Genomic DNA, 19,692 nt, shown 5'->3' with positions numbered 1-19,692 from the left:
CGGAAGAAGCAAGCTGGAGTAGTCATTCTAATATCGAGTAAAATAGATTTTTAACCAAAAGTCATCCAAAATGATAAGGAAGGACACTTCATATTCATCAAAGGAAAAATCCACCAAGATGAACTCTCAATCCTAAATATCTATGCTACAAATACAAGGACACTTGCATACATAAAAGAAACCTTACTAAAGCTCAAAGCACACACTGCACCTCACACAATAATAGTAGGAGATTTCAACACCCCACTCTCATCAATGGACAGATCATGGAAACAGAAATTAAACAGAGACATAGACAAACTAAGAGAAGTCTTGAATCAATTCTTTATAGGGAGAGAAAGAGCAATTTGCAAATTCATTTGGAATAACAAAAAACCCAGGATAGCAAAAACTATACTGAACAATAAAAGGACTTCTGGGGGAATCATCATCCCTGAATGCAAGCAGTATTATAGAGCAATAGTGATAAAATCTATATGGTATTGGTACAGAGACAGGCAGATAGATCAGTGGAACAGAATTGAAGACCCAGAAATAAAACCACACACCTATGGTCACTTGATCTTTGACAAAGGAGCTAAAACCATCCAATGGAAGAAAGATAGCATTTTTCAACAAATGGTGCTGGTTCAACTGGAGGTCAGCATGTAGAAGAATGCAAATCGATCCATTCTTATCACCCTGTACAAAGCTGAAGTCCAAGTAGATCAAGGACCTCCACATCAAACCAGATACACTCAAACTAATAGAAGAAAAAGTGAGGAAGAGTCTCGAACACATGGGGACTGGGGACAATTTCCTGAACAAAACACCAATGGCTTATGCTCTAAGATCAAGAATCAACAAATGGAACCTCATAAAACTGCAAAGCTTCTGTGAGGCAAAAGACACTGTGGTTAGGACAAAACAACAACCAAAACATTGGAAAAAGATCTTTACCAATCCTACATCTGATAGAGGGCTTATATCCAAAATATACAAAGAACTCAAGAAGTCAGACTCCAGAGAGCCAAATAACCCTATTAAAAATGGGGTTCAGAGCTAAACAAAACATTCTCAGGTGAGGATTATCGAATGGCCAAAAAGCACCTAAAGAAATGTTCAACATCCTTAGTCATCAGGGAAATGCAAATCAAAACAACCCTGAGATTCCACTTCACACCAGTCAGAATGGCTAAGATCAAAAGCTCAGGTGACAGCAGATGCTGACTAGGATGTGGAGAAAGAGGAACGCTCATCCATTGTTGGTGGGATTGCAAACTGGTACAAGCACTCTGGAAATCAGTCTGGAGGTTCCTCAGAAAACTGGACATTCCCACTACCTGAGGACCAACAAACAACAAAGACACATGTTCCACTATGTTCATAGCAGACTTATTTATAATAGCCAGAAGCTGGAAAGAACCCAGATGCCCTTCAACCGAGGAATGGATTCAAATATGTGGTACATCTACTCAATGGAGTTCTACTCAGCTATCAAAAACAATGACTTCATGAAATTCATAGGCAAATGGAATGAACTAGAAAATATCATCCTGAGTAAGGTAACCAATCACAGAAAAACACACATGGCATGCACTCATTGATAAGTGGATATTAGCCCAAAAGCTGGAACTACCCAAGATGCAATCCACAGACCACAGGAAGCTCAAGAAGAAGGATGACCAAAATGCGGATGTTCCACTTCTTCTTAAAAGGGGAAAAGAAAAATATCCATAAAAGGGGTTGTGGAAGCAAGGTTTAGAGCAGTGACTGAAGGAACGGCCATTCAGAGCCTGCCCCACATGTGGCAGCCACCAAAACTAGATAAGATTGATGAAGCTAAAAAATGCATGCTGAAAGGGACCGGATATTGATCTCTCCTGAGAGACACATCCAGAGCATGTCCAAAACAGAGGTCAATGCTAGCAGCAAACCACTGAACTGAGAACAGGACCCCCTTGGGAGGAATTAGAGGAAGGATTGAAAGAGTTGAAGGAGCTTACAACCCCATAAGAACAACAATGCCAACCAACCAGAGCTTCCAGGGACTAAACCACTACCGAAAGACTATACATGGGCTGACCCAGGACTCTAACTGCATATGTAGCAGAAAATAGACTTGTTGGGGCATCAGTGGAAGGGGAAGCCCTTAGTGCTGCCAAGGTTGGACCCCCAGTACAGGGGAATATAGGAGGGGGTGGTAAGAGGATTGGATTGGGGGAATACCCATATGGGGGAGGGATTGGGGATTCGGGCTTATGGACAGGAAACTGGGAAAGGGAATAGCATTTGAAATGTAAGTAAAGAAATATATCTAATAAAAAATTCACAAATTACCCATACAATTTTTCCATGTGCTATCAGTTTACCTAGATGATTAAAAATTTGTAAGAGTCAGATTATGTGTTTGGGTCCTATACATTATGGTTACTATAAATATCAGCATAGCTCCCTTTAATAATACTCTCCACTGCCTACTTACAAGAAAACTCAGAAGTCCTGCCTAAATTGCATAGAAGGAAATGTTCTTTGTTCATCTGCAGTTAAGCAGAAGACTGTAGATAAGGGCTGGCAAAGACAGCAGGTTATAGGCCTCAAGCAACGCCATAAATCTGACTGAAACTGCATTCTCTACCAGGATGACTTTTTTTTCCCAAAAGACGGTCCCCAAGAGAGAAATTAGGCTTGATTTCAACATAAAAACTAAGATTTGCTTGAAAACCTCCTCATTTTGAAATGTTGGAAATGATTCAAATATTTAAACACTTGTTTGGGCCACACAAAACCTATGTGCTGGCTCAAGTCCTGCCCAAACCAACCATTTTCATCCCTTCGATCATTGCCTTAATCCTTCGAGGAATTCATGCCTGCTAAAAGAGGATAAAGGTGCCCTGGAAATGCCTCTGAATGGTAGACATTCGTGCAACTTAAAGTGCAAAGAACGAAGACTTTTGGAGAACCCCACATTCTCAGAATTTTAAATAATTGTGCCTCTTCAGACATCAGGCTTGGGACAAAGGTCAAGAGTAACACAGCCCTTGTCCATTAGGAGCTCTTGGCCAGGTCTTGTGGAGCTTGTAAGAGACATTAACTTCGAAACCACACCAAGACCCTGGGCGTTTTCTCTCCAAATGGTTAGATAACCTTCAACCTTTGCTTTCCTAGCGTGCGTCACCACTCTCATATTTGTGTGATTTATTCCACAAAATTCATTCTTTGTCCATATGATTTCCTTTTCTTCTTAAAGCAAAAAGAGTTGGCAAGAGTGGAGAAATATGATAAGGTAAGGAGTAAGGAATGTGATAAAATCAATAAATTAGTAAACTGGTTTAGAAACTGGTAAGGAAATTAGACCAGTGTGGAAAAGCTCACCTTTTGAAGGTTGGCAAGCCTGCCATTTATTGGGTGGTCACAAGGTACCTCTGAGGAGGTGACATTTGGATGGAGACTGAAGCATATGATGAAATGGCATGTGAAGTTCTAGGAGATCTCAAAGCAGACCCTTCTGGTGGAAGTGATGTGGATCGTTTGAGGAAAATGGAGGATACTAGTGATACTAAAGTCTGTGAATGAGAAGAACGAGGCAACTGAGGGAAAGAGAGAACAAAAACCGGAAGGCCTGTCAGGGAAGGAAGTTAGAGTTAGCTGAATTCAGTATAAAGCCAGAAGAGTTAGTTATAAAAGGGGGAGGGGAATGCTAGCATTGATAATTCTGGGTGGTTCTTTAGGCCATTCTATAAGGAACAGAATTAGAGAAGCAAGAGTAGAGTAAGACCCTATTTCAGACCATAGCTGACCATGGACAGCGGGGCAAGAGAAACATCATGACCCGGACAAGGTGGCATCAGAATGGCTGAACAGGAGGGGAAAGTTTCAGCATTCGGTATGTGGGGGAGAAAATGCCAATGAGAAGTTGATGTGTGTATCTATTTTTTTTTTAAGTAGGAGAAAGATAAAAGGAATGTAAACAAGAGAAGGAACAAACAAACGGAAAGAAGAGGGGGGATTTGCAGGGCTAAAATATGTTAAGATAAAAAATTGAACTATGTATGTGTGTGTATGGGGGGGAGGAGGGAGGGGGGTAGAAGGAAGAGGAATAGGAGAAGGAAAAGGAGGAGGAGGAGAGGGAAGGGGAGCACTAGTGTGAGGGGCGTAGTTATTTCACTAGACTATAGTTACATTCTCTCAAGTTTATTTGACCATGAAAAAGATTCTCTCCATGAATATACCCCAAAATAAACATTGAAAACCTCTTGTGAAAGTATGGTTTTTCCAGAAATTCCAAACACAATGTCCAGGTACAGCAATACCATCTAAGCAATACTCTTAGATTGTTACATTCTAAGATCCCAAATGAACGACAGAAATGTGGGTAGTATTAAAACCACATATACAATGTTCCCTCTATTTGCATATGTCACGCAATTCCTTTTCCATTGAATCTAAGTATGTGACCATGGGTTTTCCAGTTTGATATGAGAGTAGTTGGCAAGAGTTTTGTTTTTCTATCTTTATAGATACAGGAAGACTATAGAGCCCTTAGCAGGTACAACATAGGCTTTGATTCCTGGTTGCCGAGGACACTCACACCCCTCTCTATACATCCTAGTAGCTAGACATCAAGACTTTAGTGCCTGGTAGCCATTATTCAGTAAAATTAGGGTCATTTAAAGAACAAGCGTCAAGGTAGTAAGCATACAATCTGTGTGCTGTTCGAGATACCTACTAAGTGACTGATGAGAGGTAATGAGCATAGTTAGGATAAGTCAGATACGTAGGTTCCTGTCCGTCGCACTGGTGGGACCAGAGGAACAGAGATCACATCGTTCTGCTTGAAATGGCAGACAATTCCGGCTGATGCATGATTTGTCTCTAGAGTGTTTCAATGAGTATTTTCACAAGGAGGTTGGCTTCAGGTAACTGAACCACAGAATACGAACCTACAGATAAGAAGGGCTGCTGTATTCACCTCTTCAATTAATAAATGGGCAAGTGATGAACATGGTTGAGAGAGATGGAACAGGAGTCAATGGGCATCCAAATGCAATTGCTACATTAGATACAAAACGGAATAATGGCCTCTGTCCTTTGGCATTTCCTATCGCGTAACTCAGAAGTCATTTACTTATGTCCTGACACCGTTGTTAAATATTAGTGTTTAATGGCATCTGGTTTGCAAGGAATCAGTGTGTGGTTAGGGGTGGGGGTCTGTTTACTAAATGAATACATGAACTCACAAATGCAGACTTTTAATCGATACTGACAAGCAAATCCCAAAAATGTACATTTCTTTAAATACCTCAGCCATCCTTGGCTCGTCCCATTGCACAAATTTTCATATAAAACTAAAAGCATGCTGGTGTCCATTAGCCTTATTTCTAAGTTGGGTAACACATTTTCTTAATAGAAATGCCCATGATGACAAATAATCTCCAAAGAATGCATGAATCATGAATACACAGGCATGTATCTATACACAGGAATAATGGTGGCTTGGTGTGTTCCGTCCATTCCGCTCACACAGATGACGCATTAGGTATTAGCTTGAGTATAGAGCTATACGGGTTCAGAATCTCCTTCTGCCTGGGAAGTGCCTCCCATGTGGAGACTTGTGTAAGGAATGTAGGATTTCGCAAAAGCCTATGTCGTCCATGCTCTGGTACAGGGTCTTCCAAGGCAAAGCCAAGAACCTTATCTTTTTGAGTCTCGGCAGTACTTGTCAGCGAGGTCGAATTCCTCACCTTTCAAAGTCTCCATTGTATTAGTTGTTTTCTCACCACTGTGACCAAATACCGGACAAAAGGCATCCTAAGGAAGGAAGGGCTTGTTCTGGCAAATATCTAAGAGCAATGTACTCTGCCATATCGGGGAAGGCACGGAGGTAGGGGCGGCTTGGTCACGGCACTGAGCAGGAAGCAGAGAAACAGGAATACCCATGTGTTCTTGCGGCTTTGTCTCCTTTCTTTTTACCTTTTCATTCAGGATGCAACTCAAGAAATTTCTTGACTAGTTCAACCAATAGTGAGATTTGTTTTCTTTTAAAAACTGGGATGATTATCATAACTGCTTCATGGGAGAAGAGTGACCTAAATGAAAGAGAAGCCGGGTACGGTGGTACGTGCCTTTAATCGCAGCACTTGCGAAGCAAAGGCAGGCAAATCTCTGTGAGTTCAAGGCCAAGCTGATCAACATAGTGAGTTCCAGGAACATCAGAGCTGTGTAAAGACATTCTGTCTCAAAATAAATTAATAATAATCAAACTTTAAACGATCGTTTAAAATAGTTTGGCCTGGAGAAATGCCTTAGTGGTTAAGAGCCCTGGCGCCTCTTACAGAGGACCAAGGTTTGATTCCCACGACCCAAATGACACCTGACAATCATTCATAACTCCAATTCCAGGGACTCCAGCACCCTCTTCTGGCCGCTGTGAGTACTGCAAGTGTGTAGTGCACAGACATACCTGCAAGCAAAACGCCCACACGCATAAAATAATAGGACAATAATTTTAAGTATATTATTTTCTTCCCTGAAAACTTGATGAAAAGTTTGGCACTTAACAGACATCTAAAAACTACCATCCTGCATTGGCTACTAATTCTACAAACGTATTTCAAGTATGCAGTGTGGAGGCTCAGCGAAGGTGTCCAAAGAGATTTACCCCAGGAGGGAAGAAGCAACAGCTAGGATTACAGCCTACATATGGATAAAATGTTTAATAATGGCAAGGAATAAAATATCCTCCCAGTAGATTGCACAAAGGCAAGGAATAAACTTTTATCACACCTGTGAAGAGCGGAAACAGACAAGGCAAAGGCATTCTTCACATTTTAAAGGAGGGAAAGCAAATTACAAAGTGGCACAAACTTAATAGTTGGAATGCGACCTGTTCCAACTATTAATTAATTAATTGATGTCTTAATTTTTAAAACCTAGACTCTTAAAGTTCAATAATATATTATTTATTTATTCATTTATTTATTTTATCTGCCTTGGTGTTTTCTGCCTGAGCGAATGCCTGTTTGAGGGTGTTGGAGCCTCCGGAACTGGAGTTATAGACAATTGTGAGCTGTAATGTCGATGCTGGATATTGAACCCTGGTCCTCTGGAAGAGTAACCAGTGTGTCTAACTGCTGAGCCATCTCTCCCTCCCAGGTTCAATAGCATTTTAACTAGATATTATTTCTTTTTCTGAGTTACCGATTTCAGATATAATAAACCAAGGAGTAAAGTTTGCACTCTCTCTATTAGCATTCTGCCCTTTTCCTGTCTACATTAACTATGTTCCTGTTCATATTCCAGTCAACTGATAACTTTGCTTGGTGAAAACTACGTTCTTTGACCAATGAAAATCAAAGACATATCCATTACCTCAACCTAGCGTCTAAGTTTTGTTCCTATTGTTTCAAACTGTCACAACTATTTCGTTTCAATTAGCTATGGAGATTGAAGGCTTCTCCACAGAGATAACTATGAGATAAGTGATCAGAATTGTCAAGCTTATTCATGCGGTTTAGCATAGCAACAACGCGAATGCACAGAAAAGAGTAAAAATTGCTTCCAGGATTTTTTTCCATTATTTTATTTATTTATTCGCTTTACATACCAACCACAGCCCCCTTCTTCCAGTCCCCCCCCCGCCCCACACACACATCCCCCTCTTCTCCTCCGAGAAGGGGGAGGCCCCTTCCCAATGCCAATCCTTCAGTCACATTAACTCACTGCTGGCCTAGGCACATCCTCTTCCACTGAGGCCAGACCAAGCAGCCCAGTTAGCAGAAGGGGATCCACAGGCAGACCACAGAATCAAGGGCAGCCCCTGCTTCGGTTGTTGGGGGACCCGCTTGAATGAAGACCAAGCTTCTCTTCTTCTATAAGCCAGGAACGGAGAAGCCTAGCTCCAACCCACGCTTGCTCTTTGGTTGGTGGTTCAGTCTCCCGGAGCCCCCAAGGGTCCAGGTCAGTTGACTCTGTTGGTCTTCTTGTGGAATCCCTATCCCCTCTGGGTCCCTTAATTCTTCCCCCCAACTCTTCCACAAGACTCCATTTAATATCTGGCTGTGCTTCTAGGATTTATTACACTTCTTACAGTCCGAGTTATAAAAGATGAGCTGCATCCATTGGTTTGTTTTAAAATTATTCCACCGTCTTCACGGCCATTTGTAAACGTTTGGTCTTCAACAGCGAAGTATAATTGTTGCAGTTTGGGTATAGATTTCTATGCTGCCTCTGCTTCATACACCTCTGAGCCTGGGGCTTCTTTCTTAGTCCTTGGTTCTTCATGGACCACGAAAGAATAACCGTAGCTCATAGTGACTTACAGGCTCACTGGAGAACTTAAGATTCAATCTAGAACAACATTAAATATGATCTTCAAAACAGAGTAAGCCCAACAAATGTAAGCTGCTACTGTGGCAGTTACTGTATTACAGCAATAAAAACATGTGTTATACATAGTAACAAAAGTATATAACATACACTGTAGAGATGCAATATTCATGTATATAATATATACCAGGCTATATCACACATGTATATATTTAAATTCACACACACACACACACACACACACACACACACACATACACAACAAACGGCTGTCCCTCAGAATCTGCAGGAAAATAATTCTAGTTCATTCCCCTTAGGCTGGCAAAATAAACTCCTTTATTTAAAATAATATGCTGTTTATATACAACAGCCTACCCACATATTTTTACCTATTCCAATATGCTTGACTTCATCTCTGCATTATTTATAATGCCTAATATAGCAAAAATGCTATGTAAAAACTATTACTGCTTAAGGAATAATCACAAAACATTTTTGTACATATTTAATAAACACACAGTTGTTTTCCAAATACTGTTACTGTTCAGCTGGTTGAATCTAAGGATATAAAATTCACAGGAAAATAGGGTAAATACTATTATATGTATATTATGTTATAGGAATTGTATATAAATAATACATTCTTAAATATAGCATGTTACTGTTTATACATAATTATACTGATGTGACTACTACTCTAACTCCCTTCTTTCTGTCCTTACACATACAGAAATATGGCATCAAGCAGACTACTTGGCAATTTAACTTTCACTCCTACATTCCCAAAGTTAAAGTGATAATAATTAATCTTCGGATGTTTTCAGTCTTTCAACGATTAGTTCTAGAGAACACACACCGTCATGCCATAAATTCGATTGGAAACTGCATCATAAAAGACCAAGCCACGGTTTTTTTTTTTTTTCTTCCTGATATTTGAGCTTCTAACTGCCTGAAAAATGGGTGTCAGGTACTGTCCTCATTGAGTGCGTCTGGCATTCACTGACTTCGGGATTCAGTTTGAGATGTTGATGTCTGCAACCATATAAATAAAAACCTGAGTCGCTACACAGAGACACCTACAAGGAAGCTTCCAGTTCTTTGCCTTTGCAGTAGTTCTCTCCTGTTCTTGTTCCCAAAAAGGTGAATATATGTGCTTCCAAGCACATATATTTCAAACAAACAAACAAACAAAAAACCACCCACATATTCACTTATGTTCATCTGATTACAATCCCCCGGGACTTAAACCCCTTCACCTGGAGTTTAATGAACATTCCCTACGGAGGAAAGAGTTAATGGCTAACCATACTATAGAGAAGCTAGCCTATTTAAAATCCCTCTTTATAATGCAGATCTATGTATATGGAACTCTCTGGGAAAATATGAAGATAATAAGCAAATGAAGGTCAGTGTAGTGAAGGGGCCAGTTTTCTCTTCTGGGTACCAGTCCGAGGAAGCATTGCAGGGCCAGAGGATGCTTTCTCATCTTCTGCACAAGAAGGACGACTAGTGGTCAGTGGGCGAGTTCTTCTCAGTTCCGACGTTAGAGCCCGGAACCCACACAATCACGGTGCAATCGGTGCAATCGCCTTTTCTGATCCTTAGTTTACATGTATCGCTGAGGATAATGAGGCCAGGAAGAGGAGAAGGAAATTAATTACTCAAGGTTCTCTGGATATTTGTGTCAGATCCAGGCCTTTTTCTGGTACATAGATTTAATTTTCTTTGGTTGGGAATATGCAGGGTAAGATAATTAGATCAAATTCCTTTGATAGAATTTAGAATTTGGTTCTTTGTGAAAGGACAAGTTTTAACCAGTGTGGAAACAAAAGGAGGGAGAGCTTTAGAACAGCCCTATTAAAGAATTTTAATGAAGAGTTCTCTTAGTTCCTGACAGTTTTGTGACTCTCTGAAAAGAGGATGCTTTGTGTATATTCTGCCTTGAGCATGTGCTCTGAGACACCTCCAACACAGTTTTTGCTGAAGCGGTAAGTAGAACCTTAGCATGCTATTCCCAGTTCTCAGCCCCTCTATCTACACATGCGATCATCAGAAGAGCCTGACCACCAAAGACCTACATACCTTGGCAATTACTGAACCCTGGCATTAATGCCTGATTCTGTGTGTCTGGAAATAGATGTGTGCCACCAAGTTCATGAGTTTTTGTCAAATTTAATAGTTTCTCTGAAAACTTGGAAGAGCTAATAGGCGCTGTGTATATTTAGAAGGAATTGTTTAAAGTTCAGAGCTTAAACAAAGATCTCAGCAGCTCAGCGAAGCAGTTTCTTTTCATCTCAGAGTGATTTTTCATTCTAACTTGAAATGATCCTGTGGGCAGGGGACTCCCACACAAGAGAAAAAAAAATGTCTTCCTTGAGGTGAGGATACAAAAACAACACCGAAAGAGTGTCAAAAGAGAATTGAGAAACATTCTCTTGAGCCGACTGAACTGAGTCATTAGCCAAGAACTATTCATGAATGAAGAGATTCTGGTATTTCTGACTTCCCACTCAAAGATATCCCAGACTTCATTCTTTCTTGTTCATAGCTTCCAAACACCGTTTCCACAGTAACCATATTCTCAAGAAAAAACATGTGCAAAAGTTTGAAAGGATGACCTATTTACCATTAACTTTCGTTTGGTTGCTTATTTTTGAGACAGAGTTTTTGCTATGCAGCCTCAAACTCAAGGTATGTCAGCCTCCTGAGTGCTGGGATTATATATATATATATATATATATATATATATATATATATATATATATACATATATGTTACTGCAACTAGCTTTATTAATAACTTTGAAGGTTACAAAAATCCAGAGGTTTAACTAAGCAAAAAGAGAGGAACCTCCAGAGAAAGGTGACTATATAAGGGAACACTCACTGTGGAAGATACTGGAGTTGGTGCAACCTATTCCATGCATGCAGCTTCTCGTATACTCATTTGAAAAATATTCTTTTTCTATTAGAACTAGCAACCACTACCAAATCCCTGCCATATAGCAATGGTGGATGACCTGTCCTAGATGAAGTACCACTGGTAGCTAACAGTTATTAAAATGGACTTAAGCACTTCTCAACATGATGTGTTTCCAGTGTGCCTTGAAATATACTGGATGCTGGCACCATTAGGAAAATAGAGCCACTGGGGAAGAGCCTCGAACACACGTGCACTGGGGAAATTACATGAACAGAACACCAATGGCTTATGCTCTAAGACCAAGAATCGACAAATGGGAACTCATAAAACTGTAAAGCTTCTGTAAGGCAAAGGACACTGTCATTAGGACAAAACGGCAACCAACATATTGGGAGAAGATCTTTACCAATCCTACATCTGATAGAGGGCGTATATCCAAAATACACAAAGAACTCAAGAAGTTAGACTCCAGGGAGCCAAATAACCCTATTAAAAAATGGGGTACAGAGCTAAACAAAGAATTCTCAGCTGAGGACTATCGAATGGCTGAGAAGCACCTAAAGAAATGTCCTTTTAGTCATCAGGGAAATGCAAATCAAAACAACCCTGAGATTCTACCTCACACCAGTCAGAATGGCTAACATCAAACACTCAGGTGACAACAGATGCTGGCCAGGATGTGGAGAAAGAGGAACACTCCTCTATTATTGGTGGGATTGAAAACTGGTACAACCACTCTGGAAATCAGTCTGGCAGTTCCTCAGAAAATTGGACATAGTACTACCTGAGGATCTAGCTATACCACTCTTGGGCATACACCCAAAAGATTCTCCAACATATAACAAAGACACGTGCTCCACTATGTTCATAGCAGCCTTATTTATAATAGTCAGAAGCTGGGAAGAACCCAGATATCCCTCAACAGAGGAATGGATACAGAAAATATGGTACATTTACACAATGGAGTACTACTCAGCTATTAAAAACAATGACTTCAAGAAATTCATAGTGAAATGAATGGAACTAGAAAATATCATCCAGAGTGAGGTAACCCAATCACAAAAAACATAGACGGCATGCACTCACTAATAAGTGGATATTAGTCCCAAAGCTCAAATTACCCAAGATATAATCCACAGACCACATGAAGCTCAAGAAGAAGGATGACCAAACTGTGGATGCTTCAGTCTTTCTTAGAAGAAGGGGAACAAAAATATTCATAGAAGGAAATACAGAGACAAAGTTTGGAGCAGAGACTGAAGCAAAGTCCATCCAGAGACTGCCCCACATGAGGATCCAGGCCCATATATATACAGCCACCAAACCCAGACAATATTGCTGATGCCAAGAAGTGCATGTTGACATGAGCCTGATACAGCTGTCTCCTAAGAGGCTTTGCCAGAGCCTGACAAATACAGAGGCGAATGCTCATAGCCAACCATTGAACTGAGAACGGGGTCCCCAATGGAGGAGTTAGAGAAAGGATTGAAGGAGCTGAAGAGTTTTCCAACCCCATAAGAACAACAATACCAACCAACCAGAGCTCCGAGGAACTAAACCACCATCCAAAGAGTACACATGGACAGACCCCTGGCTCCAGCTGCATATGTAGGAGAGGATGGCCTTGTTGGTCACCAATGGGAGGAGAAGCCCTTGGTCCTGCCAAGGTTCGATGCACCACTGTAGGGGAATGTCAGGGCAGGAAGGCAGGAAGGGGTAGGTAGTTGGGTGGGGGAACACCCTCGTAAAAGCAGGGGGAGGGGAGAGGAGATGGGGGCTCATGGACAGGAAATCGAGAAAGGGGATAACATTTGAAATGTAAATAAAAATATCCAATATGAAAAAAAGGAAAAAGAAAAGAGAAAGTCTAAGACAAATGCTAAAAAAGAAAAATTATGTCTCCTAGGAAGTAACCTCACAGCATCATTATTGAAAGAAAATGTACTTTCCTAAAAAAATATAAAAAACTTAAACCAAAAAAAAATTTAAAAAGGAAAACAGAGCCTATAGTACATGCCTATAGTGCTAGTTACTCCAGAGGCTGAGGCAGGAGGATTACAAGTTGAGCTTGTAATTCTAGACTACTGGAAAGTACAAAACTAGCCTGGGAAATTAGCATGTTCCATCTCAAACTTTTAAAATGGCTGGTTTCCTATATAGTCCACACAAGGCCATGGTTTAATCTCCAATATAAAGGAAGAAAGTGGGTGGAGGAGGAAGGAAATGATTCCAATATGCTTAGCAGTCCAAACTAAAAGGAGAATTTGAGTGCTCTGCTTGACCCAGTTAGCACCTGTTTAACAATAGAATGACCGGCAACATTATAGTTTGGATAGTCAGCTACATACTTTCCCCATGTGTTAAGCAATTCTTGCGTGCTAAGCATTATAGATGCAAGAAATTCTCTGTCCTTGAAGTATTAGCTTCTGTCCAATGAAGACAGACAAATAAACCCTTGTGATGTATATGACGTGTAGACTTTGCCGGTTAGAGATTAACACGTAATGTTTGCAAACTTTACCCAGGGCTTCTCAGCTGCGGACTGAGACTCCGGATGCTTGTCAGAGTCCCCGGGGTGGGCCAGTGATAAGTAGTCTTAGGGGAAAAGTAGGAGCTCGCTAAGTGAAGAATGTTCCAATCCAAACGATGTGCGGTTGCCAAGGACGACGAACCAAAGAGACCACAGCAGGTTAGAAGAACTGAAAACATTTGATTTGTGGAGCCTGGCCATGAGCAGGCGGGGAATGAGCTGGAACTCGGGAGGATAACTGCTGGATCTTGCAGCTCTCATGCTGATTGAAAGTCTGAACCGAAATCCCAGACTTGGAGCATTATCAATGCATAAAACACAGCATTGCCTTGGCTACAGCAGGAGCATAAATGACAGGGGACAGGAATACAAGGAAACATAAGCAGAAGTTTTAGGACAGGATGTACATTAAATCTCCCCGTTCGATTGACCTAAGCCTCTCTTTTCGTTCACCTCCATACACCTTTTTGATTAAATAATAATGCGTTCCCAGGCCAGGCCCATGTCTTTCCCACTGCCACCTGCTCCTGGGTGGGCTCAAGGTATCCCGTTCCCTCACACAGCTGCCCCTTCCACTTCATGGACCATCAATGGCACAGGCATCAAAATGTCCAGCCAAGTTGTGTGCCAGGAAGCCTGCCACATGGGAGCTGGCACATAGCCCCAGGACTGCAGCAGAATGCGCAGCTAGAAGGCTGGCTTTCACAAGTAAAGCTGAGGAGGCATTGTACCCCATGCAGGATAAACAGCGATATATTAAATGGGTCTTCTTTTACCCTTGCTTTCAAACATCTCGATCTCCCTACTTTGGAGAATGTCTAGCCTTGGTTTTTCTCATCGTGTGCTTCCTCTCCCTGTGTACTTTTCAACATGGAAATGTGTGAAGTACATCTGTGGGCCCCTTAGCATTGATAAGTAGATGTAGACAGCTATAAAAGACGGGAATGATTGAATACATGTGTCTGTAGACAGATAAAGGTGAACACCGTGTTGAAATGCATTTACCTGACACATAAAAGCCATCGGAATGCTCTCAGGATAAGTCTATTGTTATTACTATACTGACTAGAGTTCTGGGTCAGTATAAAGAACAAGAATCCGGAGAACTCTTTAAGTAAATATCCAGCAGATCCTAGTAAACTCTGTGGTTTCTACTGATTTCCGTCATTATAGCAAAGTTTCCATGAGAGTTACTATGATGATTCCTAGGGGGCATTGAACACAGTATGAAATGGAGTTCTCTTGGTCAGAATTAATGGGAGAGCGTTCATGTGTGTGCTTTATATGTGTATGTGTGTGTGCATGTGGACTCAAGTGCATGTGCTTGTGCACGTGCTTGTGTGTGTGTGTGTGTGTGTGTGTGTGTATGTGTGTGTGCGCTTGTGTGTGTGATAAGAAGGGTTTCTTTTTTTACTAGTTGGTGTTACATAAACCATCAACAATGGCCTCCAACCTGCTGGAGCATCAGAGAAATGAATGACTTGGCCATTGCAATCCAGTGCTGGAGCCTCAGAAGCTCCCCGAACAGTCACTGATATTAAATTGATGCTGAAAGGTTCAATAGCAACTGAAGTGATAGACACACTCAGGAAAGCAAAGACAGCAGGCAAGGGACACTGCTTTCCTAGGGACTGTATGAGAGCAGGTCTTGCCTTCCCCAGTGAATGCTCTCTGGAAATACTCACAGACATGCTCAGCAGTTTACGTCTCTTCCCTTCTAAATTGCATTGAGTCAACAAGCAGACATCTAGATAAAATGAGCATGAGTGTGCTACAGACTGATTAGAGCATGTATCTCCAGCTATTATTCAGAGAAATACCATAATGCCGTATGTGGAAGACATCCATTAAAAATTATTATTATGTCTAAGAGGATACAAGGGTAAGAGCTCATTCTCTTTGAATCCGGCCTAACGAAGCCAGAGTAGAAACTGGAGAGGCGTCTTGATGAAGAGCACAGCTGCAGCTGCCCAAGGCCCAGGGAGCTCCATCTTCTCCAAGCTGTCACCTGCTCATGTGCACGCTGTGTTGAAGGACTCAGCCCAGCCTTTACCGAAGAGCCGCTTCTCATCTGAGGGGTTCTGAAATGACGAACGCAGACAGTTTTCTTCGGTTTTCCATTTGGACTAGCCTTACTTGAGTTCAGCTCTCTTTAGGCAGTTGAGGGAAGGGCATCGAAAATGTTTTATTTGAAAGGGTGATGGTCAGAAGATGGGGTTTAAGGGGAACAGCAATTGTTCTGGTTGCTGTAGCATCATCCCTGCTCCTGCTCCATTAAGGCAGGGGCTAGGTAGCATTTGCACAATCCAGTCTTTCTAAAATCAGTTCATACAGGCAAAGGCACTTGACATTGAAGGAAATCCCAGTCAGAGAATAGCATAGTATGCCCTAGGCATAAATTTAGGGATACCCTCCTCTACTGAAACTAACAGCACCTCTATTGCATGTGTCTTTACTTTCAACGTTCTGTTTCTTGCTTGTTTTCCAGTGTTAAAGGTCAAGGGAACCAATAAATAATATGTATACTGGCTCCCTTAATAGAGAAAGGAAAACGTGACAGAGATCAAACTATTCCATTTTCTACTGGTAAAAACTGAACTGGACAATATACCTTATATCCATGGGCAAACGAGCTTGCTAATGCTGCTCCTTAGAACTTCAGTGAAGCTGAGGTCATATTTGGCAGATCTCCCCATATCAACAGGGTAATACTAGCACCATAAAGCTGCAGGAAAGGGACACAGCATTGTTCGCCCTTCCTTGTGGCGGCACATCTCCAAGAGAAAGAAAGAAACTCAGCATGCTGCTACGTTTTCTTAGGTCACACCCCTTCTCGTATGGAGGGGGCAACCAGAGAAGTGGCACTAATTAATGTCCTTCTGTTGGACCAAAACATCATGATTGGGGGTCTTCAAACTAGCAACAAACAAGATAAACCTCCCTATCCTTTTCACCATTGAAAACAAAACTGCAGTGTAAATCCTTATGCCCATTTGCATAACCTTATACAAACCGCAGGAGATCAACTTTTGAATACACCTAGGAGAGGAGGTTCATGCCCTGTATACTATTTTTAAATTGTTCTTTGTAGTGATTGGTCCAAACCACATGGGGACCGTTAGAATATGAGCCCCTATGGATCTATTCCTACAGGTGCCTGACATTCCAAAGACAAACACAGTCATACATGTCTACACACACACACACACACACACACACACACACACACGCCATCTGCTGGATATAAAATATCTAAATACAAGACAGTTAACATTTGCATATCTGCAAGGACTTGAGTTTATCTCATATTTGCTAATCATCCATATGTCCTCTAGTGGGATTTTCTCATTCTTATTTTTTATTACATCCATCTTTCTTTGACTCTTTACTGATTTATAGAGAATTTTCCCCCAGTTTTTCAAAACTAAGACTAGTTAGAGGTATCACGAATCACTCTTTTTCATGTTTACTTTCCCTATATTGCATTTTTAGACTTTTAAAAGCTGTCTTGAAGTTAAACCTTTCGAAGGCAATTTCACATCTATTCCTGTATTTCCAGATATCTCAAAGCACTGACACATCAAAAGAGAGAGGCGTGTTGTGGTGGAGCCCACGGGACAGTTGTTTGCCACTTAACACAGAGAAAACTGCCTGGTTAAAAGGGGGAAAGTGTCCAACATCTTACCTGGCTATCTTTCCTGAAACATTATGCATAATTTCTTCATAATATTGAGCTTATCTTTTCCCTGGGACAAATTTATAGATACAAGATGACTAGATTCAATAGTTGCCCAACGCTTGAAGGTTTTCACAAGTGCTGGTCAGAGGATGTAGCCGTGAGCATTTTCACTTGTATATGTGGTCACAGTGATGTCTAGCATTTGGTTTTGGTTTTAGTTTTGGCTTTGGTTTTTTGTTGTTGTTTGGTTGGTTTGTTTGTTTGTTTGATGAGCCCAAATAGGATTTTCAGCATCTGATGGCCTCTGTAGAGACTACAGTCAGCCCTCCAAATCCTTGGGGATCCCATGAATAATAATTGTGCATGTCTTTTACGTACAATGACATGGCCTTTTCAAATAACCTACATACGCCCTCCATGACCTCTAGATCTTAAGTCATCTCTAGACTATTTGCAAACAGAAAACACTCCAAAGTCTGTGTAAATAGTTGTTAAACAGTATTGCTCAGGAAATGGTGACAAGTAGGAAAAAAAAAAACTAGACATGTCTAATATGGTTGCAATTCTTCCTTATGTTTTTGAATCAAAAATTGAGTACACTGACCTAAATACAGTAGGCTGACTATTCACCTACACAAATAAGAAAACTGAACAGGTTTATCACATATGGGGATATTTAAGATATCTGGCTCATAAACAGATCTCTCTCTCTCTCTCTCTCTCTCTCTCTCACACACACACACACACACACACACACACACACACACACACACACACACACACACTGTACCTGCCCCACACATGTCTGGAAATTTAAAAGCAGTACTTCTGAAAACCATCACATTCAGACAACCACTTGTAGCGTTCCAAATCTATTTACTATGCACCAAATGCTATGTTAGAAACAACATAGCTTGAGTGATTTAGAAAAAGTAACTACTTGGAAAACATTTATTCGTAGGAGTAATATTGCAATCCCTGCATTCAGGGTGCTGTGGCAAGAGGATTGTCATGAAACAAGTGAACGTGGGCTATACAGTGAGTTTCAGTCCAGTCTGGGTTACACTAAGACTTTGTTTCAAAAAACAAAAAAAAAAATAGTTAAATTTACAAGTCTGTGGAGATAACTTAGCTGGTAAAGGAATTGCCTTACAAGCAAGGGGACCTAAATTCAACCCTCGGTACCTACGTAACAAACTATGATGCCTCTCCCTTCTAATCCCAGTGTTGTAGAGGCAGAAATAGACCCTTCAGGCTGCTGACCAGACACCTTAGCCTGGTGACTTCAGGTTAATGAGAGAACTTGTCTCAAAAAAATTTGAGGAAGACAGCACTTGAAAAAAGAACATTCGAGATTGTCCTCTGACCTGTACACATAAGCACATTCCTTTGCATCTGCACATACATGCACACACTCAGACATCCCAATATACCACATCTATTAGGGGGGTGACAAACACATAAACAACGTGGTAATCAACTGTCATTTGAAATGTAGCCTTTCCAAACCATTATATGCTTCTAGCACTTTGGGAGAAGAACAGATAACTGTCTTAAATGGTTACAATAGAATACTATATTTACTTCTATTCAAATTCTAACTCAAATCTCTTAGTTTTCTGAAAGATACATTTTTCACTTCTAGAATTACTATACTCATACTATTCCTGTGTGGCTCCATTATCTACCAAACTCAAGTGGGATAAGCAAACAGCACTTAACTCTTTAACATTTATTAATTGTAAGCCATCCCTGTGGTTTGCTAACAGCTCGAATGACTGTGGACATTGTTTAAGTAGGTGGCTCTCTTCATTACGAAGACTTGTAATAAAACAAAAGAAGGCCTTAGCTGTAGAAATGTTGGCTTACTTTTAATACTGACCACAAAACACTCTGTAGAGCTCACAAATTTAGCTGGATGTTACGGAGAGAGAAAAAAATGGGAAGCATTACAAATGAAATTAATGACAAATCTGCAAAAAAGAAAAGTATGCAGAAGTGAAACAGGTTTATTCTGCCTAAGCACTGGTGTTTTATGTTGTCTCTTTTAGCCCAGAACTTTCTAGAAGACAAATTTCTTCAACTCCTCCACAGAACCTAGCCCCTGAAATCTGAGAGCCCTGGAGAGGTAGAAGCTACTTGTATATTTTAACTAGGAGTCCCTGATTTTTTTTTTCAGCTCTTGTCGTTGGCAGTAATTACAAATACGCCACTCCCTCCTGTGTGAGGAAACATGACCTTTGTGAGCACAATT

This window comes from Rattus rattus, chromosome 1 (assembly GCF_011064425.1).
Source record: "Rattus rattus isolate New Zealand chromosome 1, Rrattus_CSIRO_v1, whole genome shotgun sequence".
Taxonomy (NCBI): Eukaryota; Metazoa; Chordata; class Mammalia; order Rodentia; family Muridae; genus Rattus; species Rattus rattus.
This window is presented reverse-complemented; position numbering follows the sequence as displayed.